This window comes from Aegilops tauschii, chromosome 4 (genome assembly GCF_002575655.3).
Source record: "Aegilops tauschii subsp. strangulata cultivar AL8/78 chromosome 4, Aet v6.0, whole genome shotgun sequence".
NCBI classification, from domain to species: Eukaryota; Viridiplantae; Streptophyta; class Magnoliopsida; order Poales; family Poaceae; genus Aegilops; species Aegilops tauschii.
The window spans coordinates 53,076,675-53,099,484 of NC_053038.3; the positions used below are offsets into that span (position 1 = coordinate 53,076,675).

A 22,810-nucleotide genomic window follows, 5' to 3' on the forward strand; every position below is an offset into this window, starting at 1 on the left:
ACTTGGAATTTGAATCTTTGATTCAAAATAGTCCAAACCCATCTGGTCTTAGTTGCATTAGCCCAATACATCCATTGTGCCATGTCTCATGCATGCATCATATTGTTGCACTTTGCTTGGTGTTGATTGTGCTTCGATGTGTTCATCGTGGTAGGTTCTACCTCCGAGGATATTCACGAGTATCCAACTGAAGGGCAGCATTCCACCACCACTCCGTCAGGCAAGCAACCCATTGATCATTTCGATACAAACCCATCTTCTCGCTTCTGCTCTCATTTACTGCATTAAGACAACGCAATTCAAACTGCTGTGTGTTGCGGTAGTTGAACCCACTTTCCTTTGCATGACCTGTCATTGCCACAGTAACTAGATGAAACCCACTAGCATGTGTAGGAGTTGATTGAGCCATGTTGTGTTCCTACAATGCTATGCTTGCTACGCTTAGAGTCGTGTCAGGTCTGGCTCATCAGGGTGATGAACTAGAGTGAAAGCGTGTGTCGGTAATGAGAGTGAGGTGTTGAATACGATTTGGTAAAGGTATCGATGGGAGGCCATGTAGGAGTACATGGTGGGTTGTTTCATTGAGACCGTCCCTAAGAACTGAGATCTGTATGCGTGATTTAAGATTCAGCTACTACCACGCATTGGGCCCGAAACCAATGGACCCCCTCGGCTTCTTAATCACCCTTGTCCTCTGTCCAGGAGTTGCACGTAGTTTCTGGTGTTTGTAGTAAGCTGGAGGCCGTGGACAGCGCTGACCAAGGGGTGGGCTGTGATGCGGTAGGCTCGTGGCACGGTGTATCGAGTCGCCCGTTTGGTGTCCGGGAACCCTGCACACATCGTTTGGGGCCGTATGTGGAAACCTCGGCCGGACTCCCTGCGGATGGAACCTGAATAGGCGATAAACCTGGACTAGAGACTTGAGTGTTTAGGTAGGCTATGGCCGACACCCACGTTGGGCTTCCGCTTGAAGGTTGCCGAGTACATGTCATGTAGCGACGGTAAGTGGTGAGAGCGTGTGTGACGAAGTACACCCCTGCAGGGTATAAAACTATTCGAATAGCCGCGTCTGCGGTAAAGGACTACTTGGTCGCTTATGCAGTTCATAGAAAAGTAAATGGATACTACTAAAAGCCTCAAGATAAGTGTGAGTACCGCGGATGGCTCTCTCGTGGGATGACGAGGGAGGATCCACGGTGGAGTATTGAAATGGTGATTAGTGGACTCGTGTGCGAAAACTATTTTACAAGTGGTGTCTCGTAGGATAGCTTAGCCAAGAGTCAAAGCTGGCTTGCTGCAATAACTCCACTACCTTCTTGAGAATGAACATGTATAGTAGGACCTGTTGTAAGACTTGTTGAGTACCTTTGTACTCATGTTGCTTCAATTATTGTTTTCAGACGACAACAGCGCCCCTTCCGATGGGTTCTATGTAGAACTCGACGACGACGAGTGACTTGCCACCCAGGTGGTGATCTAGGCTTGTGAAGGGCCTACGTAGATAGACAGGCTTCGTCAAGCCTTCTTTCTTTCTAGTGTCTGTACCCAGACAAGTTGCTTCCGCATGTGTTTGTATGATTGTATGACTTGAGTGTTGGGTCATGTGACCCCTATCTGTATGAACATGTTATGTAAGGCTCTCTGGAGCCCTTTAAATAAAGTACTTGGAGTTGTAGAGTTTTGTTGTGATGCCATGTTGTATTTACACATATCGAGCATATTGTGTGTATGATTGAAATGCTTGGTATGTGTGGGATCCGACAATCTAGTTGTTTATCCTTGGCAGCCTCTCTTATGGGGAAATGTAGTCTAGTGCCTCCTTGAGCCATAGTAGTCCGCTACAGCCCGGTTCACCGGAGTCCTGCTAGCCCAGCACTACTGCTCTGGACACTTGACTGGCCGGCATGTGTTTCATATCGTTCCTGTGTCTGTCCCTTCGGGGAAATGTCACGCGGTGACATCCGGAGTCCTGCCTAGCCTGCTACAGCCCGGGTTCCCGGAGTCCTGTTAGCCCAGTGCTACAGCCCGGATTCACACGCTGCTGACCGACACGTTCGATGTTGATTCATGTATGCCTGTCCCCATACGTTAGTGCCGCTTTGGGTTCACGACTAGCCATGTCGGCCCGGGTTCTCTGTCATATGGATGCTAGCGACATTGTCATATACGTGAGCCAAAAGGCGCAAACGGTCCCGGGCCATGGTAAGGCGACACCCGTGGGAGTACCGTGCGTGAGGCCGCAATGTGATATGAGGTGTTACAGGCTAGATCGGTGTGACTCGCCGCCCGGTTCAAGTCCAGGACGTCCGGTTCCGCCTGCAGGAGGGCGTCGACGAGAGCGGCATCCGCGCGCTCTGCGTCGAGTCAAGCCTCTGCCACCCGGTTCAAGTCCAGGATGTCCGGTTCCGCCTGCAGGAGGGCCTCGATGGCAGTGGCATCCGCGTGCTCCGCCTCAAGTTGAGCCTCCGCCGCCCAGTTCTCATCCACGACATCCTGTTCTGCCTGTAGGAGAGCATCGATGGCAGCGGCATGCGCGCGCTCCGCGTCGAGTTGAGCCTCTGCCTCCCGGTCCTCCTTTAGTATCGCCATGTTAAACCGCTGGTCCGCCTGCACCATGGGGGACTCGGACGCCGGCACGAAGTCGACGTCCATCATCTCATACCCATCGGGGGCCTTCTGCGCCGCGACCTCCGCAATGAACATTGGATCGGCTTCCTCCTCCTCGTAGCTTGGCTCCAGAGAACTCGAGGATTGGCCCGCCGCAAAGCGAGCTTGGGAACGGAGGTCTGTGGCGCCGACCGCCGCCGCGATTTCTGCGCGGCGCTCCGGCATCAGCATCTTGTAGTAAGTGATCTTGCGGCGCACCATGGCTTTCCGGGGAACTAGGGGATGCTTGATGCGGGCTAGGGGATCGAAAGGTGGGGGAATGGGCTGGAGATTTGGTGTGGTTTTAGGGCAGTGGCTGGCGTAGGCCGAGCAGCGAAGGTTCTGGTGTGAATAGTGGTTCCGGTGACGACCGGTCAATCGGTTTTGACTGTACATCGCTCTTGTCGCGTTCGCGTTGCAGCCCGGCACGCTGGACCCTCCACGTCGCTCACCGAATGGAACGCGCTTCGTCATGCATTTTCGCTCGCTTGTGGGACCGCAGTTGAGAGCAAACCGACGTCCCTCCCCCTCCCCCGCCCGCGTCATTTATTATACCACCACTCCCTCCGTTTTATGCGGAGTAAATAAAAACAGAGGGAGTATACTACGGATGAGGATCCCCTGACGTGGCCGAACCCATTGAGTAACTGACATGCGGGAACTAGCAAGCATGGGGTCCACCAGTAAGTGACCGAAAGGGAGGGTAAGGCAGGGATACCTACGTCATAGGATCCACTTCCACTATACTACTTTGACCAAATGTTAGAGTAATAATATATGACATGCAACTTACACAAATGCTAGAGTAATAATATATGACATGCAACTTACACAAAGCATGCAGGGTCTAATGCGTTTTTTGAGGCTAACTTTGACCAAATGTTAGAGTAATAATATATGACATGCAACTTACACAAAGCATACGGTCAAATTCGTATGTGAAAGGAGTTTCCAATGATATAATTTTCACATTATACATCTCATGTACTATTAATCTTGTCAATAGTCAAATTGGAAACCATCTCGAGTACAAATCTAGGAGTACGTACGAATCTAACAATATTGATTGGGCGTTGTTGAATGTTGATACCTTTTTGATCAAAGTAGAGATACTTTGACTGCACATAAAACTTAGATGTAAACTAGAAAGGATAGGGGGGTATATTGTACGTTCAAAAACGAAACGAACATTGAATACCCTTTATATATGATTTGCGGATGTTATGATCACCGGTTCAAAATTTTGAATCCGCCTTAGGTATCACGTGCCCCCACTCGTTCCCTCTCGATTTCATCTCGGGGTCCGGAAATCTATTGAAAGAGGACTAGGGTGGGTACATGCGAATGATACTCGGCGGAATGTTCAAATGAGGCATGCGGGAGGATGGACTCGACTGGAGGGCGACATGATCGATGGAGAAGAGGGTTGGAGAGGAATGAGAAATAAGCAAACGCCATATGATTATACTTGAACGGCTCAAATAAACAATAAGTTGTCTCGCTTGGCCTACATAGTGAAAGGCCTAATGCGCAACGCGGAGCACTAACACTCGAATATGGCCGGGAAAACAGGGAAACCGACATGTGGGGCACACCCGTCGGGACGACGTAGCACAGACTAGTCCAATGGAGGAGCTGGCCCACGACCTCCACGCCATCGACAACCGTTCATGTGGGTCGTTCGGGCCAACAACGGGGCGCAGCTCCAGCACCGCCTCTGGACACGGGGACCGCGGTGAGCGACACGCTCATATCGTCGCTAGACACGGTCGGTTTCAGTGTGCCGAGGGTGGCGTTAGTGTTGTGGCACGACCAACGGTATGTTTGGTTTGTGCCCAAAGTTGCCCCATCAAAGCATTGGGTAGCCAAAATTTTGGTTGAGGTATTGGTTGCCCATGATTTGGCCAACATTGGCAAGAAAAATGAACTAGAGTTGGCTAGAGTTCATTGGCATGCCAAAGAAATGGCAACTATCCAAACAAAGACCAATCTTTGGGTCATGACCAAAATTTTGGTTGAGGTATTGGTTGCCCATGATTTGGCCGACATTGGCAAGAAAAATGAACTAGAGTTGGCTAGAGTTCATTGGCATGCCAAAAAATGGCAACCATCCAAACAAAGACCAATCTTTGGGTCATGACCAAAATTTTGGTAAGGTGCACTTTGGCCACAATCCAAACACACCCCAACACCCGGCTCGTCGAGGATGCACGGGGCGCCGCGACGCGTCCGCGGAGTGGTGTAGCGCGGCCAACTGCATCCTCTGGACCTGAGACCATGTCGGGTCATCTTGCCTTTTCAATGACATGCGGGGATCGCATGTGAGCAAAGGGCATCTCCAACGTTGCCACGACCGCAGCTGACTACCCTGGCACACCAAAACCCTCGTACCTCGTGCCGTCGCGCGGTGCGTTCCCAGCCGGCGCCAGCTGCCCGCATTCATGCCGTCCGTTTGTATGTCGTCGATAAGAGGCTCGGTGCCCAAGGAACCAACTCCGGCGACTTAATAACGCACCCGGACGCTTGGCCTCACCGGAATGCGCTACTTAAAGCGGCAACGCCCAGCTAACCTCCACACCATAGCGCATCATCCTCCTACCTGGCACCACATCCGCCATGACCGCAAGTGCGAACGCTCTGCAGGAGAGCTTGTCTTCGGGGATGAAGCTCGAGGTCGCGACGCAATAGCGGCGTAGCCGGACGCGGACGCGGCCGCACAAGCGGTGGCCACACTGGCGGCCGATGACGGGAGCACCGTCAGCCACCCGTCCTACTTGCCGCTGTCCAACGTTCGGCACCGCCGAGGTCGGGGACTCCTCCGAGGATGAGTAGGGCATGGGAGGCGGCAGGGCATGGTGTGCCAACTGGCCGTTCCGTATCCCGTGTTCTACTCTTCCTCGCCGGAGACCGCACCTTCACTTCACGGGTCTTGAACCCCGCCCCCGTACATAGAGATCGCAGATGGAGGACGTCGGTCGCCGCCGTAGAATAGGTTTAGGGTCGGGTTTCTTTTATTTTCTGTCCTATAAAAGTTCCAAATGTAATGAAAATCTGCCGTGTTTGCATTAATCTCAGCCGGTGTATATGAACTTTCACAATAATATACATAGTGTAGGAGTACTAGCAAGATGCCCGTGCGTTGCACGGAAGATCAAGATCTTGTGGGAGAAAAGGATGAACAAGGGAAAGCCTTATCTGCAAATGTGGAGAGGAGTGCGGGTAAATTGTCATAGTTTCCTTCCTATCCGTTAGATATAGATCGGACGGCCTATATTGCAGGATGACAGGCACACCATCATCACCAACTCTGCTTTTTATTGAACCGAGACAAATCTAACATGCGAAGTAAAATAAACACATAGGGTCTATACATACACAAATTATCTTAGGCACTCCAATAGTACGTCCACAACACATTCACGCATTTCACATCTTTCTACATCTACGGGAACCTACGAAAGGGTTAACGTAAATTGCCTCTCTCTCTCCTCCCCTGATTTTCATGGTGATGGGCCCCTCCCTCCCCCCCAATCTACAATCAACAGCTCACACGTTTAACATTACGTTAATTACGTAACTGGGATTACGTAGGTGTAGCATTACTCGTCCTAAAAAACCCAACTAAGCCAACCTCCCAGCATATCGCGCAGGAAAAGACCTGGCCATGCTGTTTTAGTCGGGATTACCGGATTACTAGTAGTAGTACCGATGGATCGCGCGAAGCAACAAATTTTTTTTTGAGGGGGCGAAGCACCTAGTTTAAAAGGAAAAAAGGCGGTACACTCACAGCACTCCTTTCGCGGTCGCATTGCACCCCACACACGTTCGGTCCTGCACACGGCTCACGCAAACGGAACGCGCTTCGGCTTGCCTCTTCACTGACACGTGGGACTGCACTTGGAGAAACCGACCATGCGCCAAACTCCCCCCGCCCACCGCACGAAAATCCTCCCCCCCCCCCCACACACCCATAAATTTCCCCCAAATCTGATTCAACAGCCCTTCGGCCAACTAGCCAATAATATTCCCCAAATCCCCTCCCCCTCTGTCCCCCTCCACTCCATTCGCTCCGCCAAAGCCGCCCTCCCGGCCGCGCCAATACGTCGGCGCCGCAGTTCGGCGATCCTCTTGCTCCCACAGTACGCTCTCGTAGACTGCCGTCCTCTAGCCGCGCCGCCACCTCTGGCTACGTTCTTGTGGAGGCGCACGGCGGTCAGCGCCGCCACCGCTGGCGACGTTCGTGTGGAGACGCACGGCGGTCAGCTTCTCCCACAGTACGCGCATTCTAGACTGAGGCCCCGTTCATGTCGGTGTAGCGCTGAATGTTAGCTGATAGACGCTGTTAATCTCACTGTTTGCCGAAGTAGTTTACTGTCAATATGCTCTGCTTAAGAAGCTTCCTTGCCCTGTTCTGCACTCAATCTGCTTAGTTGAGATGGCATGCCAAGGCCGATTAGTTGCTAAAATATCCTGCCACATATTTATTGTGACATAGATTGCCATGGTCTAGTAGCCAATCTGTTAGGTGAAATAGCTCTACACCGTTTTATACTCGATCTTTGTTGCTGCGATGGCCTTTGATAGTTTGATGGTTGTGTGCTCGGCCTCATTGACTGCTGAAATAGCCTGCCATAATTTGGCACTCAAATCTGTTTCCTGAATTAGCTTTACATATATTTCGTTACTTAGATCTGCTCGTCCAAATATCTTGCCATAGCTTTAGACATCGACCTAGGTATTTTTTTCTGGACTTCATAAAAAAGCATATATGTTTTTCCTGTAATATCTAGTAGAAGAACTAATTTGTATGTCTAACAGATGGACAGGACTTGGATAACTTCTGCTCGAAGATTCTCCGCTGCATATGTCGAGGGGGTTGAAAACTTCATGAACTTTATCAGAGCTGAGTACGGTGGTCCGAAATCAGATGTGCTCTGCCCATGTAGCAGTTGTATGAATTCAGTTACAAGACCCCAGTACGGTGGGTTCATCATGGTGAAGCTGTGAACGTCAATGTTATTGACTACGTGGAAGCAGCAGATCACCATCTTGATCTGCCTGATGCTCAGGTGGAAGAGGAGGAGGAGGTGGTGGTGGCGGAGCCAGTGAGTTTGACCAACATTGAAACAATGCTACAAAATGCTCGTGCATTCCGTGAACTTTCACCTGCAGAAGAAAAACGGTGGCCCCGCATGTTGGAACAATGCAACGTTGCTATCACCCCAGGAAATAAGCTGTCAGTATTCTCAGCTATGGTCACCTTTCTTCAGGTGAAGACATCTGAGCGGATGACCAACAAATCATTCGATGCGATGTTGGCTGCTTTCCGCAAATCTTTCCTAGATGCGTCTTAGCTGCCACACACCTACAGTAAAATGAAGAATTTCCTTCGTGCAGTTGGAATTGGATATGATATGATCCATGTTTGTAAGAATAATTGTGTTCTGTTCCGGAAGGATTATGCCAACTTAAGTGAATGCCCGAAATGCAAATCATCAAGATGGAAATATGGCGATGCTGTGAAGAGGATTCCTCATAATGTTCTGAGACATTTTCCAATTACACCAAGATTGCAGAGGTTGTTTCATGATGCTGAAACAAGAGAAGATGTACTGTGGCATTCTAGGAACCAGGAGTACAGAGATCAGAACGTAATGAGCCATCCATCTCATGGTAGTGAGTGGAAAAGCTTCAATGATAAACACAAAGAGTTTGCTGCTGACCCGAGAAACATTAGACTTGGCTTAGCTTCAGATGGATTTAACCCATTTGGCCACCAGAGCGCCACATATAGCATGTGGCCAGTGCTTGTTATCCCTTACAACATGCCTCCAAATGTCTGCACCAAAGAATCAAACTACATGATGGCCTTGCTCATCCCAGGTCCAAAAAGTCCTGGAAAGGATTTTGATTTGTTCATGGAGCCTCTTGTGGAGGAACTTCAACAGCTATGGAAGGGTGTTCTCACTCGAGACCTATATAGCAGCCCACCAGCTGATTTCTTTCTGCGTGCTGTTATAATTTGGTGCATCCATGATTATCCGGCTTTGGGCACTATGTCAGGGCGAATGACACATGGTTACAATGCATGTGTTCGTTGTGACAGGAATCCGCTGTCATACGCAATATTTAGCAAGATCTGTTACATTGGACACCACCGTTTCCTTGCCAAGGACAAGCCGCATCCTAGAAAATACCGAAGACATGTGTTCAATGCAAAGCATGAAAACCGTGATGCGCCAAAGAGGCTCACCGCCGATGAGTTGCAAGTGGAATTAGAGAAGGTCAGGCATATTACACCAGGAAACCATCCTGGTAATGGTAGCGGGAAAAGGAAGCGTGGCAGGGTAGAAGAGAGATTATTGTTTACCCGCAGGTCCATTTTGTGGGACTTGGAGTATTGGAAAGATTTGGATCTGCGGCATAATCTTGATGTGATGCACATCGAGAAAAATATATGTGACAGCATTATCGGCACACTTCTTAATATTGAAGGCAAGACGAAAGATACCTTAAAATCTAGGATTGATTTGACACACCTGGGTATCAGAAAGGATTTGCAGGTGCAAGATGAAGGTAAACCACGGGATATGGCACTAGCTGTGTACGTCTTGGACAAGGTAAAAAGAAAAGAATTCTGCGAGGTCCTGTCACGTGTGAGATTCCCACATGGATTTGCTTCCAACCCTGAAAGGAGAGTCAGTGCAGATGGAAACAAGGTACAAGGGTTGAAAACTCATGACTGCCACGTCCTACTTCAAAGGGTTTTACCTGTTATCCTTAGAGGATTGGGCCGCCCTGACTTATACAGAGCAGTTGCAGAGTTGGGACAATTCTTCAGGGAACTCTGCAGTAGGAATATCAGGATATATAGATGCTTTGGAGCGTCTTAGAGACAAGATACCAACTATCCTATGCAACCTTGAGAAGATATATCCTCCAGCCTTCTTTGATGTGATGGTGCATTTGGCTGTTCATCTACCTGATGAGGCACTACTTAGAGGTCCAGTACAGTATGGTTGGATGTATCCTATTGAAAGGCGGCTAGGCACTTCCAAGGGCTATGTTAGGAACAGAGCTAGACCTGAGGGTTCCATTGCAGAGGCCTACATTGCTACAGAAGCATTGACATTCTGCTCAAAATACATTGAAACAGCTGATCAGCTTAGCAAAGAGGTGGGTGAAGACAATCCCGGGCTCAATGTTTTCGATTATTCTGTTCGAGTTACAGGGAGGAGTCGACAAGAGGACAAACCTAAAGATTTGGACAAAATGGTTTGGTATGTGTTGAATAATTGTCCTGAGATACTACCTTATATCAAGTAAGTGCAGTACTGCAGCTTATACATCATAATCTACTAAACTTGCAGCACATTCTTATATATTTAGATGTTTGACGCGATCACTATGTTGTGCAGCATCTACAAAGAGGAGTTACTGCCGCAAAATCCAAGAAACATTGACAAACTGATTATGGCAGGATTTGTGAAATGGTTCAAGAACCATGTAAGCTTTTGAAGTGCACTGTCAGTTTTTTTAATATATTGAGTACATAAGATGATCAGCTTGTCTATTTTCTAACCATAGGTTAAGAAGATGCGGGAGGATGGGCAGGCAGTTGATGATGCCCTTTTCTCACTAGCAATGGGTCCTGATACTCGGGTAAGACATTATGAATCTTGCATTGTTGGAGATGTGTGCTACAACACCCTTGCATGAGATGAAGGCAGGAAGACACAAAACAGTGCCATCATGAGCACGGATACGTCTGACAAAGAGACAACTGAAATGTATGCTAACATAACAGACATTGTTCAGTTGCAGTATATCTCCAGTTTCGAGGATCATCGGTGTGTGGTTCTGTTGTGCTGTCGTTGGTATAACCTATTTTCCAGGATTGCAAAACCCAGAGCTGATGATTATTTCAAATCCATCAATGTCAAGGCGGCGTACCAGACCAACAAGCCTTTTATTTTGGCAAATCAAGCAACACAGATATTTTTCTTGGAAGACACATTTGCACGTAGCGACGACTGGAGAGTATTGCAAAGGTTTGAGCAGAGGAATTCGTTTAATGAAGTTGCACAACAAGATGATGCTTACACTGCTCCTGATGTACAAGATAACACAGATGTTCCTAATATCTTTGAGAACCATCACGTCAATGACGCCGGCGAAAAGATTGCCTGCGTGCTGTGGACATAAAAGAGTTGATCAAGAAGAAGCCAACGTTCGAGGACGTTGAGGACGAAGAAGAAGATGACACCGTGGGGAATTACGATTCAGACTGATACACATGGCGAAGATGTTGACGCTGCTGCTGCGGATGATGATTACATTGCTTTTGTCGTATTTGCCTGTCAGAAGACATTTTTTTATCTACTATGTGAAATTGTGTTTGCTATGACAACTGAAACCTGATGAACATGTTGTTTAGTATTTTGCTGTGAGAACATCACTTGTTATGTATGCTGATTTGTGTTTGGTGATTGTATGAAAACTAAAACATGATGACATTGTTGTTTAGTTGTACACTTATTTGGCTGTGAAACTTGAATTTGATGACATAGTTTGCTGTTGGACTGCAATTTGCTCGATGTCTTCGAATGAGAACAAAGCTGACCCGACAGGGCCTCTGCTATTTATTTATTTATATGAGCAAAAGGGGATACCCCCTGATTTCCGTTAATATAAATCATTAGATGTTCACAACACTACGCCCAGCCTGCTACACAGGTTTCATTCATTACTAGTTTCAGCAAAGTGCTCATGTCGTAGCCACTGAATACATCATGAGTGCTACATACACTGCAAATAAAGAGACAATCATCCTACAGAGCACATCGATTTTGCCCATTATCTTCACAAGCTCTTTCATCTCCTCATTGCTGTTAAGGCCGTTCAGCAGCTGTTGCTTGGCCATGATCAGAGGAACTGCATCTTTAACCTTCTGCTCTACATCTTCCTCTTCTGCCATTCCTTCAGTTACTTGTCCAACACCCCAACCTGCTGGTATTGGGATTCCTCGGCTAACCAAATAATCAGCGTAGTTGCATTCCCCCACATCAGCAACTTCCCAAAAATACAAATCACACGAATCTTCCCTTTTCTGCACGAATCAAATTGGAAGATCATCAACCAAACTATTAAAAAAATCAGCAACTGAAAGCAGCAGAACAACACTTAAACATATTATTACCCCATGATTCGGGCATTTGTAGAAGACTCGGCCAGGGTTGCGGATTGTGGTTGAGACGCGACGGATGACTCTGCGTGATTTGCAGCAGTGGCACCACACCAACGGCAGCGGGTTGCGATGAGCAATCGGCTGCGGTGCGCGTGCCGGCGGGGGTGTGATGAGACCCACGGGCGATGGTACGAGTGGTGACTTGGCGCATATCTCGTTGTTGCCTGCTGAAGAGCAGGTGGACGAGCAGTCAGCGGACATGGTTGCTGCGGCCAGAGCTTCTGATGCTAGGCAGAGTAAGTAGAGAAGAGGAGAAGTGAACGTTGGATATGTCAGTTTCATTACTTGCAGAGTAGCATAGCACCATATATAGTCATAGTCTAGGTTTGGATTCGAACCAGCTACAGGAGCACGTCTTTCTTTTTTCTAAAACTCGGCAACGTCTCTTTACTGGTACATTAGCTTGTTCTGTACGCCTTCCCAAGTCTTTGATTTTCTTTCCCTTTTTTGCAAGGAAGGAAGGAGGACAAAATTGAGAGTTCCTGGGACTCGAACCCAAGACCTCTCGGTTGAAAACCAAGGGTGCTAGTCACTTATGTGGCAAACGTTCCCTGTGAGGAGGACGGCAGACGAACGCATTTTCCTCGCAGTTTTCTTCCTATATATAAAAAAGTATGCTACTTGGTGTCCACTTAGTCAACAAACGATTGTGCCAACCTTGACCGTTGGATTGACATTCAACGTTTGTCGCGTTTCTTCAGTCTCTTCTTCCTCGAGCCGCCAAAGCCAAACCAGCGCCGGCGGGACCGCCTGCTCCCGCCTCCCACGGCTGGCTGTGATCTTCCCCGGCTCCTGTTCGTTCCCGTCCGAGGCCTCACCATCGTCCTCCGCCTTGGTTCGCTCGCCGCGGCGCCGCCCTCCGGTGTTGTTAACATGGTCAACAACCGAGAGGAATAAGGAGATGAATGTACATGGTGAGGATGACAGTAGGGACCCAGCAGCGCGCGCAGTAATTTTGTTTTTTCGGGACGGAGAAGGGTATCAACTGGGTTGTGCGGGACCCGTGGCCCGTCTAGCCTAGGCTTTTATTTCATATGTTTAGTACATGACCAGCCTAGTTTGTTTTTTTCCTTTCTGAAAATGGCTAGCCAACTATTTTGTTTTTTGCAGAATAACCAACGTAGGCCTACTTGCTTTTCTACGCCCTGCTGGGCCGGATATCTTTCAAGACGAGGAGGGATGCATTTTTTGCCCAGAAAATGGGCTATAAGTAATAAGAAATGGGCTATAAGTAATAATAAATGGGCTGTAAAATGAAAAAATACAGCAAACAGGCAATTAGTTCCAAAATACTGTTTTCTTTCGGATTTTGATATTTTAAATTTCATTGTTTTTGTGCGGGTAAAATTTCATTGAATTTAAATTAAGGTATATTTAGATTTAAAATTAATTTGAATCTGGCTAGAAATTTCGGGCTGTATGCTGTTTGGGACAGATTTGGAGGCTGACTTGTGGGTCTACTAGGTTGACGTGTACTTTGGCTTTGTCAACTTAGTCCACAAACGATTCTAGCAGCAGCGACCGTTGGATGTTAATCCAACGGCCGTGCTGCTTCTTCAATATCTGATCTTCTTGCTCCAGCCGCCCAAACCAGCTCCGGTGGGACTGCCTGCTCCCGCCTCCCGTGGCCGGCTGTGCTGCCGCACAAGCCGCACCGCCCCACCCTACTTCATTGCTGGCCAGGCCATTCCTCTACTCACTCACACCTCCTGTTATTTTTCAGCGAGGGCAGCCGGACCAGTAAACCCTCGTACTCCCCACCGCATGGGCAACCATTGCCGAGTCTTCCCCGGCTCCGTGTCGTTCCCTTCCTAGGCCTTGCCGTCGTCCACCGCCATGGTGCTCTCAGCGCGGCCTGGTCAACATGGTCAACGAACGACATCCATCGGCTGTGGACTGTACGCGCAAAATAATGATTCCTCCACCTGACAGCTGGGACCCACCGGAAGGGCCTCTGTATTTCACGAAAAAACGTTCCCCCCGCTGACATGTCGGACCCACCAGCTATATCTTCGCACGCAAGGAAGTGCCTCCTTATTATGCACAAAAAATGAATACCCCCCTGCTAGCTGGGACCCACCATAGTGGGAGGATGATTTGTGGGCCAACTAAGTTGACGGGGACGGAGGGCTTTGTCAACTTAGTCAATATGAACGATTCTAGCTCCAGTGACCGTACGATGTCCATCCAACGGCCGTAGTGCTTCTTCAACCTCTAGTCTTCTTGCTCCAGCCGCCCAAAGCAGCGCCGGTCGTGCCGCATGCTCCTGCCTCCCGTGGCCGGCTGTGCTGCCGCGGAGGCCTCACCGCCCCTACTATTCCCACCGTTGGCCAGGCCCTACGGCGACGGCAGCCTCACACCGCAGCCGAACCAGTGAACCCTCGTACTCCTCTCCGCGCGGGCTTCCACTGCCGCGTCTTCCCCGGCTCCGCGTCGTCCCCGGCTCCGCGTCGTCCCCTTCCTAGGCCTCGCCGTCGTCCACCGCCGTGGTGCTCTCGGCGCGGCCCGGTCAACGTGGTCAAGGAACGACTTCCATCGGACGTGGACTATATGTGGAGAGGCTGACAGCTGGGTCCACGGCCGCAGCAAGGAAGTGCCTCCTTATTACGCGGAAAATAATGATTCCTCCACCTGACAGCTGGGACCCACCGGACGGGCCACTGTATTTCGCGGAAAAAACGTTTCCCCCTGACTGCTGGGACCCACCAGCTTCATCTTCGCACGCAAGGAAGTGCGTCCGGGCAAAAAAACGATTCGCCCCCCTGACTGCTGGGACCCACCAGCTACACCTTCGCACGCAAGGAAGTGCGTCCGGGCAAAAAAACGATTCGCCCCCCTGACTGGTGGGACCCACCGGCTACATCTTCGCACGCAAGGAAGTGTGTCCGGGCAAAAAACAATTCGCCCCCCTGACTGCTGGGACCCACCAGCTACATCTTTGCAGGCAAGGAAGTGCCTGACAGTCGGGACCCACCTGGTCGAAGCGTACGTAGCATTGTCATTCTGGTCACGAACGTGTACGTACATACTGGTCGATGTAGAGGCGTGCACGTGTCGTAGTAGAGGCGCGCACGTGTCGTAGTAGAGGCGCGCACGTAGCATGTACACGTACGTACAGCGGCCAGGGTGCAAGAAAGAAAATACGGCCACGTATGTGTACATACGGGCGGGGTCTCGAACGCCTACTCGCGCATATGTACGGCCAGGGCTCGTGTACATGGCTGGGTCGGAACGGAGAAACAGCGTCGTCGTCGTGTTCATGGGGAGGCAACGGAATGCGTCGTGTTCATGGGGAGGCAACGGAATGCGTCGTGTTCATGGGGAGGCAACGGAATGCGTCGTGTTCATCGGGAGGCAACGGAACGCGTGGGAGCCAACCGGCTGGGTCGAAACGGAATGCGTGGTCGTGTTCATCGAGAGGGCTTGGACGGAACAGGCGATGGAAACGAGGCCTGGCGTACCGCAAAACGGAGGAAACAGACCTCCTACGTTCGGAACGGGGTCCTGTTGATCGGGAGGGGTGTGGCGTACCGCAAAACGGAGGAAACGGACCTCCTACGGTCGGAACGGGGGTCCTGTTGATCAGGAGGGGTGTGGCGTACCGCAAAACGGACGAAACAGACCTCCTACGGTCGAAACGGGGGTCCTGTTGATCGGGAGGGGTGTGGCATACCGCAAAACGGACGAAACGGACCTCCTACGGTCGAAACGGGGGTCCTGTTGATCGGGAGGGGTGTGGCGTACCGCAAAACGGACGAAACGGACCTCCTACGGTCGAAACGGGGGTCCTGTTCATCGGGAGGGGTGTGGCGTACCGCAAAACGGGACTCCACGGGATACTGTTCATCTCCACCGTCGACCTCCTCCAGCCTCCACGGGCTACCATCGACCTCCTACAGCCTCCACGGGCTCCTGTTCATCCAACCTCCACCGCGCGCTACACCACCGGCTACTGTTCAACCACCCCTCCACGGGCACCCCTCCACCGTCTACTGTTCATCCAGCCCTCCACACCACGGGGTCCTGTTCAACCACCCCTCCACGGGCACCCCTCCACCGTCTACTGTTCATCCAGCCCTCCACACCACGGGGTCCTGTTCATCCAGAGGCAACGCCACCACTCACTGTTCATCCAACCCCCCCCCCCCCCGCAACGCTCATTGTTCATCCAATCGATCGGCTTCAGTTAGCAGCAGTAGCGAAGGAATCGCTCGATCGGGTTCAGTTAACAGCCATCGATCGATCGCTCGGGTTCAGTAACGTGTAGCCTGCAGTGCAATCGCTCGGGTTCAGTTAGAGCCCAACGCCTCGCTCGGGTTCAGTTAGAGCCAACGCCTCGCACACACGCGCGTACGTGTATGAGAGAAACACGCATCGCTCGACCCCCGACCTCCCACCGTAACCGGGAACTCCCTGAAATTTTCCTCCCCCTCGCTTCTACCACGGTTTTTTCTGTCATGGACGGGCCAAAGAATGTCATGCAGCTGCGTCTCAGGCCCGTGCAGGACGAAAAGCCCATTTTCTGTCATGATTTTTTGTCATAGAAGTAGGAGCCCACCACATCTATGATGATACCGGGTTTTGTCACAATTATCGTCATAGAAGTGTCATATGTATGACAGAAAAAAAAATCGTTCGGCCCAAAATGTCACGGATGTGTCTTTTTTTTGTAGTGGTGCTTGCTGCAACCTCACCACTTAACCATTCCATACCCATTAAGCTTTGCTAGTCTTGATACCCATGGTAATGGGATTGCTGAGTCCTCGTGGCTCACAGATTACTACAACAATAGTTGCAGCTACAGGTAATGCGATGGTCCGACGCGAGAGCAATGCTTGATCTATTTGGAGTTCTTCTTTTGCTTCTTCTTCCTCGATCAAGGGGTAGGTCCTGGGTCGGGAGCCTGGGATTAGTAGGGTGGATGTCGTTCTTTTTTTCGTTTGATTTCATCCATAGTCAGATCCTGCTCTTCTGTATGATGATTGCTATGTATTGATGTATCCATGTATTCATGTTGTAGCTTGTGGCGAATGTAAGCCTTTATCTCATATTTGCATCTATTCAGTACATGGTATGTTGTAATGATATCCACCTTGCTATGTGCTCGAAATGCGGTTGTGCCCCAATCATGAGTTCATCACGTGATTGGGAGAGAATCGCATCTTGGGCGCTACACTTGTGTTATGGATACATCACATATATGTTTAAGTACACATGATCTCCATTTTCACTTCAATATGTGTGCTATTTTTTTATATGTATCAACTCTCCATATTTTGTACTTCATCCCAGATGAGTATGATTTTCATACATTGTATCATCGAATAACTTAGTACTATATATGCACGCTGTTGTGGTATTCAGGTCTCCTATCATTAGAAGCTAGCCGCACTTTGTCCTGACCAATGTCCTTCAGCCTCTCTGGTAATTCACTGTTTAGTGTGCCTGACATCTCCTTCTGTTAATGTTTAATATTGTTATACTATTTTTTGTACGGATGGTCATTGTTACTTTTATGCGGCCATATAAAATTTAAAAGAAACCAAATGCTTGTTATGTTATGTTTAGTCCCTCCTCTGATTTGTGCATGATACTAGGTGCATGTTATTACGATATGTATTATTTTGAATAATAATTTGAATAGGTCCAAGCAAACAGTAGAGCAATTATCTGTCTGTGCATAGGATTGAACCATAAAAGGTTAGTGTTTAGTAGGTTTTGTCTACCAGGCAGGAACTGTAGGAGAATTAGAATGAATACCATATGCAAAAAATACGAATGCCTATGTAACTATGCAACTAATTGCCTTGAAGTATCAACAAATAAATAAAAAAGATTATGATAGTTTGCATTCTTTACTTTAGAAAGGAGGCAAATTGTAAAAAAATGTGTAGTATGAAGTATTATGACATTTTCAAATTGCTAGGGATTGTGTCATTGGGGAGGCACTAACAACAAGGCGAGCCATTGACGAGGAGACACCATGGACACCCCCCCCCCCACGAAAACCACCGCAAGGGAGGAACGAGGGGTCCCCATCTCCATGGGAATGAGCCAAGGAGCAGTGGACGCAATTGTCCCCGACAGGAAGTCAGCCATCCACGAGCGTGATGGATCCACACCGCCCATGGGAAATAATATGACAGTGGCAGCAGCTGTCAACAGACATGAATCTTCTCCTAAGGTTGTAGCAATCATCTTGGTTTGTCTTGTGTCGAGAGGAAGGGGAAAGAGATAGGTGAAGGACTAGAGGCTATTTTCAACGAATATGGGGCGTGCGACGTGTCAATCATTTCAAAGGCATGGTAGTGTTCCTCAATATCGGTTGGTATTGTGATTCATTTCCACATCTCAATTCAGAGGCCATCAAAATAGTCGTATTCGGGAGGCTCAATACCAATTGCAAAATCCGAGCCTCGAAACAAACATCCAAACGGGGCCTTAGGCTATTATTTTGTATGTGTGCTTTCAATCCTTGGCTAAGTGCCTTTGTACGGCTGGAACCATCAGCTCTCATACAATGCTAAAAAGGAAAACGAGAAGACTTTAGTATTTTTGATGTATAACATTGAAAAATTGTTTTGAGAACCCACTGAATTTGTCATGTCTTTGAGGTGGGAGTGCCGAATGCTGCAAGCCATCCGAAATTGGTGAAATAAAACTAAAGCGGAATTGGAGTATGGTGATAACATAGCAAAGCGACATGATCAACGAAGAGTTGAATCCGAGAGGCTAGTTTCATTTGTTGTCCCATGGCAATGCATGTGGTGTTTAATTACTAACATACTAGTGGGTTCTCCATCCACACTTGTCGTATTCATAATTCAGGCTGCATCCCATCAATATTCAGTTAGCCACGATGACATGGTGGAAAACACAAAAGAATAGTCTGTCCTGCTCGAAAACAATCTCCATTACCAGATACATTACTACAAATGCAGGGAATAGTGAATCAAAATGACAGGACGACGGTGCCACAGGAATTAAATCAAGTTCAAATGTAGTATACAAAAACATGAACAAAACCCTTTACTGATTGTATAACATCACTTCCACCAAGGTGGTTGGCGGTCCTCATCACTATGTGGCCTAGATACCTGGTGACGTATCACTTTTGTCTAGATTCTTCCCGAGCCCTTGCTCGGGACCGGTAAACTCTTCTTTCATTTGTCGCTCAGAAAGTACCAATAGATTGTGCTTTGTAGAGAACCCAGAAGAACACCATCCACGAGGGGAATGCAAGGTGTTGACTTGCCAGTCTTCATGTCAAAGACCATGCCCTAATCCCTAACCCTCCCGCCGATCCAGTACACACAATCAGCCTTGAGTCCTGGAACGCCTTCTGTGTATATCGACACCGAATTGTTCCTCCCAATAAACACCGAGTATCCCCCTAAGTCGGACACAATGTCCCAACATGGTCGGCAGTGGGGGTCATACCTCAGGACAAATATTTCATCATGTGCTACACGACATTGACCCCCTTCCTGCAGCTGCAAAGTAATCGTGCATGACGCATTCCTCCAGATTTGGTACAGGTTACCACCGTAGAACACCAGGTTCTTGACACTAGTGAAAGTTGAGATTGTGTTGTATGGCGGGGCGAAACTGGTGGTCGAACGATAGGTTGCTTCCCATAGATGACAACAATGCCTTAATGGTGGCCGGCGCACTTAAATCCGGTCTTGTCCCATGCATCTGGATGATTTTCCTATTATGCACTGCAGGATATGCTGATGTGTCGCCCTCGAGGATGATAGGTTCCGGGTGGTGGCGCTGCGGTAGGAAGAGCACGTGAACGTCTCCAAACCGAGTGAGGAAGTAGACCCTACCATTTTCGTGGTAGAGGAGGTCGATGAGCTGGTCTCTAACAGTGAGGCGGATGGGGTCGAGGACGGACCACCTCCTGGCCCCTGTGGTGACGTAGGCAACCCTATCGATGTCACAGATCACAGTGGCCACAAAGTCGTCAGTGGCAGGGTTGGGAGCAAAGACGATCTTGGAGACAAGGCGACTGTCATAGACAAGCAGGGGTAGGAGGATCTCAACGGCCGTGATGGGGTGGAAGAGGTTGAGCAGGCTACGGATGCCGTCGATGCAAATGGAGAGGGCGAGCCATCCGCTACAGCAGCCGAGACAGGTCCTGGCCAACGGGATGGTGGTGAGCTTGAAGGAGCGGCGCGCGGCGGGGCAGAGCTTGCCCGAAGGGATGGCTTTGAGCTCGAAGGAGCGACACGTGAGGATTGAGGCTGCGGTGGTACAACGCTTAATGGCAGCGGTGGTGCAGCGCTTGGCGGGTCGTCGCTGTGGTCGATGAGCAGGGATGGCGATGGCGGCACAAGTGTGCGACGCCATGTCGTGCAGGCGCCCCGCGCACTCGTGTACCACTTGAGGTCATCAAGGCCGCCAGCGATGCGGCAGACAAGCTCCGGTGGCAGGTCCATCCAGGCCGGGCATGGTGGGGCTAGGATTTCGGCGAGGTCAGAAAATTTCTAAACAAATAACGAGGGGCTTTCGCTCATGCAAACAAAGAAAGAAAGAGAGAAGTTGTGTGCCCTGGCTTACGATGGACATCTTTTAAAGCGTCCGACTGACCAGAGAAACGTGCATGCAGAAAACTGCTTCCAGAAATTGCGGTAATAGCTCTATTTTCTGCTATTTTTGGTAAGTCATGATTTGCTTCCATCATATCAATATTAATTTAATTAATGGTTCCATAAATTACATAAAATACTTAAAAAAATTCCTTGGTAAGTCATGATTGCTTCGTGTTTTTTCATTGTTTTTGGTAAATCGTGATTGCTTGCAATAGACATATACTCCCAAAGTCCCAAATTAGTTGACTCAGATTTGTCTAAATACAGATGTATCTAGACAAGTTTTAGTGTTTGGTACATCTGTATGTGAATAAATATAAGTCAACTAATTTGGGATGGAGGTTGTACAAAAGATTAATGCTTTCCAAAGATTACAGATTTGCTTCAAACAAACAACTAAAATATTTTTTCCTTGTAGCACTAGGCTGGCATGGACAGTTTAATTTTCGCCAACGCTCAGCGTGGGACCACAAACGCACTCGATCGTCACCTTGTGGGCCGTCCATTGCAAGTCATGTGGGTTGTTTCAAGCTTTGCCCCAGCTCCCCAACTCTATTCCCGTAGGTCCCTCAAAAAACTAAGGTGGAAAAAACATTGTTGAAAGTAACGCGGGTTGTCGCTGAAATAACAAACCTCACATCTAGCAGCAGCGTGCCATCTGCTCCTCTCCCAACACATCAAGGTCCACATGACTCGTCCCTTGCATCTAGCGGCTGGTCACAACACATAGAGACATTGATCCCAGCACATCAAGGTGCCAATCCCAGCACGCGAACCATGGTGGTAGCTGATGTCGGCTAGGACTATGTCGGTATTTCCCCAAAGAGGAAGGGATGATGCAGTATAGCGACGGTAGGTATTTCCCTCAGTGATGAAACCAAGGTTATCGAACCAGTAGGAGGACCAAGCAACACAACGTAAACAGCCCCTGCACACAAATAACAAATCCTCACAACCCGACGTGTTAAAGGGGTTGTCAATCCCTTTCGGGTAACGGCGCCTGAAATTGGTGCGTGGATGGGAGAAAGTTGTAATAGATTAAATAAATAGATCACAAATAAAATAAAGTGCAGCAAAGTATTTTTGTATTTTTGATTTAATAGATCTGAAAATAAATGCAAAGGAAAAGTAGATCAAAAAGGAAAATATATGAGAAAGAGACCCGGGGGCCGTAGGTTTCACTAGTGGCTTCTCTCGAGAAAAATAGCAAACGGTGGGTAAACAAATTACTGTTGGGCAATTGGTAGAACTTCAAATAATCATGATGATATCCAGGCAATGATCATTATATAGGCATCACGTCCAAGATTAGTAGACCGACTCCTGCCTGCATCTACTACTATTACTCCACACATCGACCGCTATCAAGCATGCATCTAGTGTATTAAGTTCATGAAAAAACGGAGTAATGCAATAAGAACGATGACATGATGTAGACAAGATCTATCTATGTAGAGATAGACCCCATCGTTTTATCCTTAGTAGCAACGATACATACATGTCGGATCCCCTTCTGTCACTGGGATCAAGCACCGTAAGATCGAACCCACTACAAAGCACCTCTTCCCATTGCAAGATAAATAGATCAAGTTGGCGAAACAAAACCCAAATATCGGAGAATAAATACGAGGCTATAAGCAATCACGCATAAAAGAGATCAAATAAACTCAAATACTTTCATGGATATAAAAAGATATAACTGAGCATAAACTCAAAGTTCATCGGATCCCAGCAAACACACAACAAAAAGAGTTACATCATATGGATCTCCAAGAGACCATTGTATTGAGAATTCAGCGAGAGAGAGGAAGCCATCTAGCTACTAACTACAGACCCGAAGGTCTACAAAGAACTACTCACGCATCATCGGAGAGGCACCAATGGAGGTGGTGAACCCCATCCGAGATGGTGTCTAGATTGGATCTGGTGGTTCTAGACTCTGCGGCGGCTGGATCAATATTTCGTCGTCTCCCCTAGGGTTTTGGGAATATTGGGGTATTTATAGAGCAAAGAGGCGGTCCGGGGGGCACCCGAGGTGGGCACAACCCACCAGGGCGCGCCTGGGCCTCCTGGCATGCCCTGGTGGATCCTTGGTGCTCCCCCCCAGGCGCAGCCAGGGCCCATTAGGTGTCTTCTGGTCAAAAAAATCTCCATGAAGTTTTGTTGCATTTGGACTCCGTCTGGTATTGATTTCCTGCGATGTAAAAAACATGCAGAAAACATCAACTAGCACTTGGCACTATGTCAATAGGTTAGTACCAAAAAATGATATAAAATGATTATAAAACATCCAAAATTAATAATATAACAACATGGAAAA

General features: G+C 48.6%; 1 pseudogene; it reads right to left on the reverse strand.

The window, feature by feature from the left end:
• Nucleotides 1-20,337, reverse strand: part of LOC120963241 (uncharacterized) — a 61,024-nt pseudogene extending 40,687 nt beyond the window's left edge.
• Between the last annotated feature and the right edge of the window lie 2,473 nt (nt 20,338-22,810).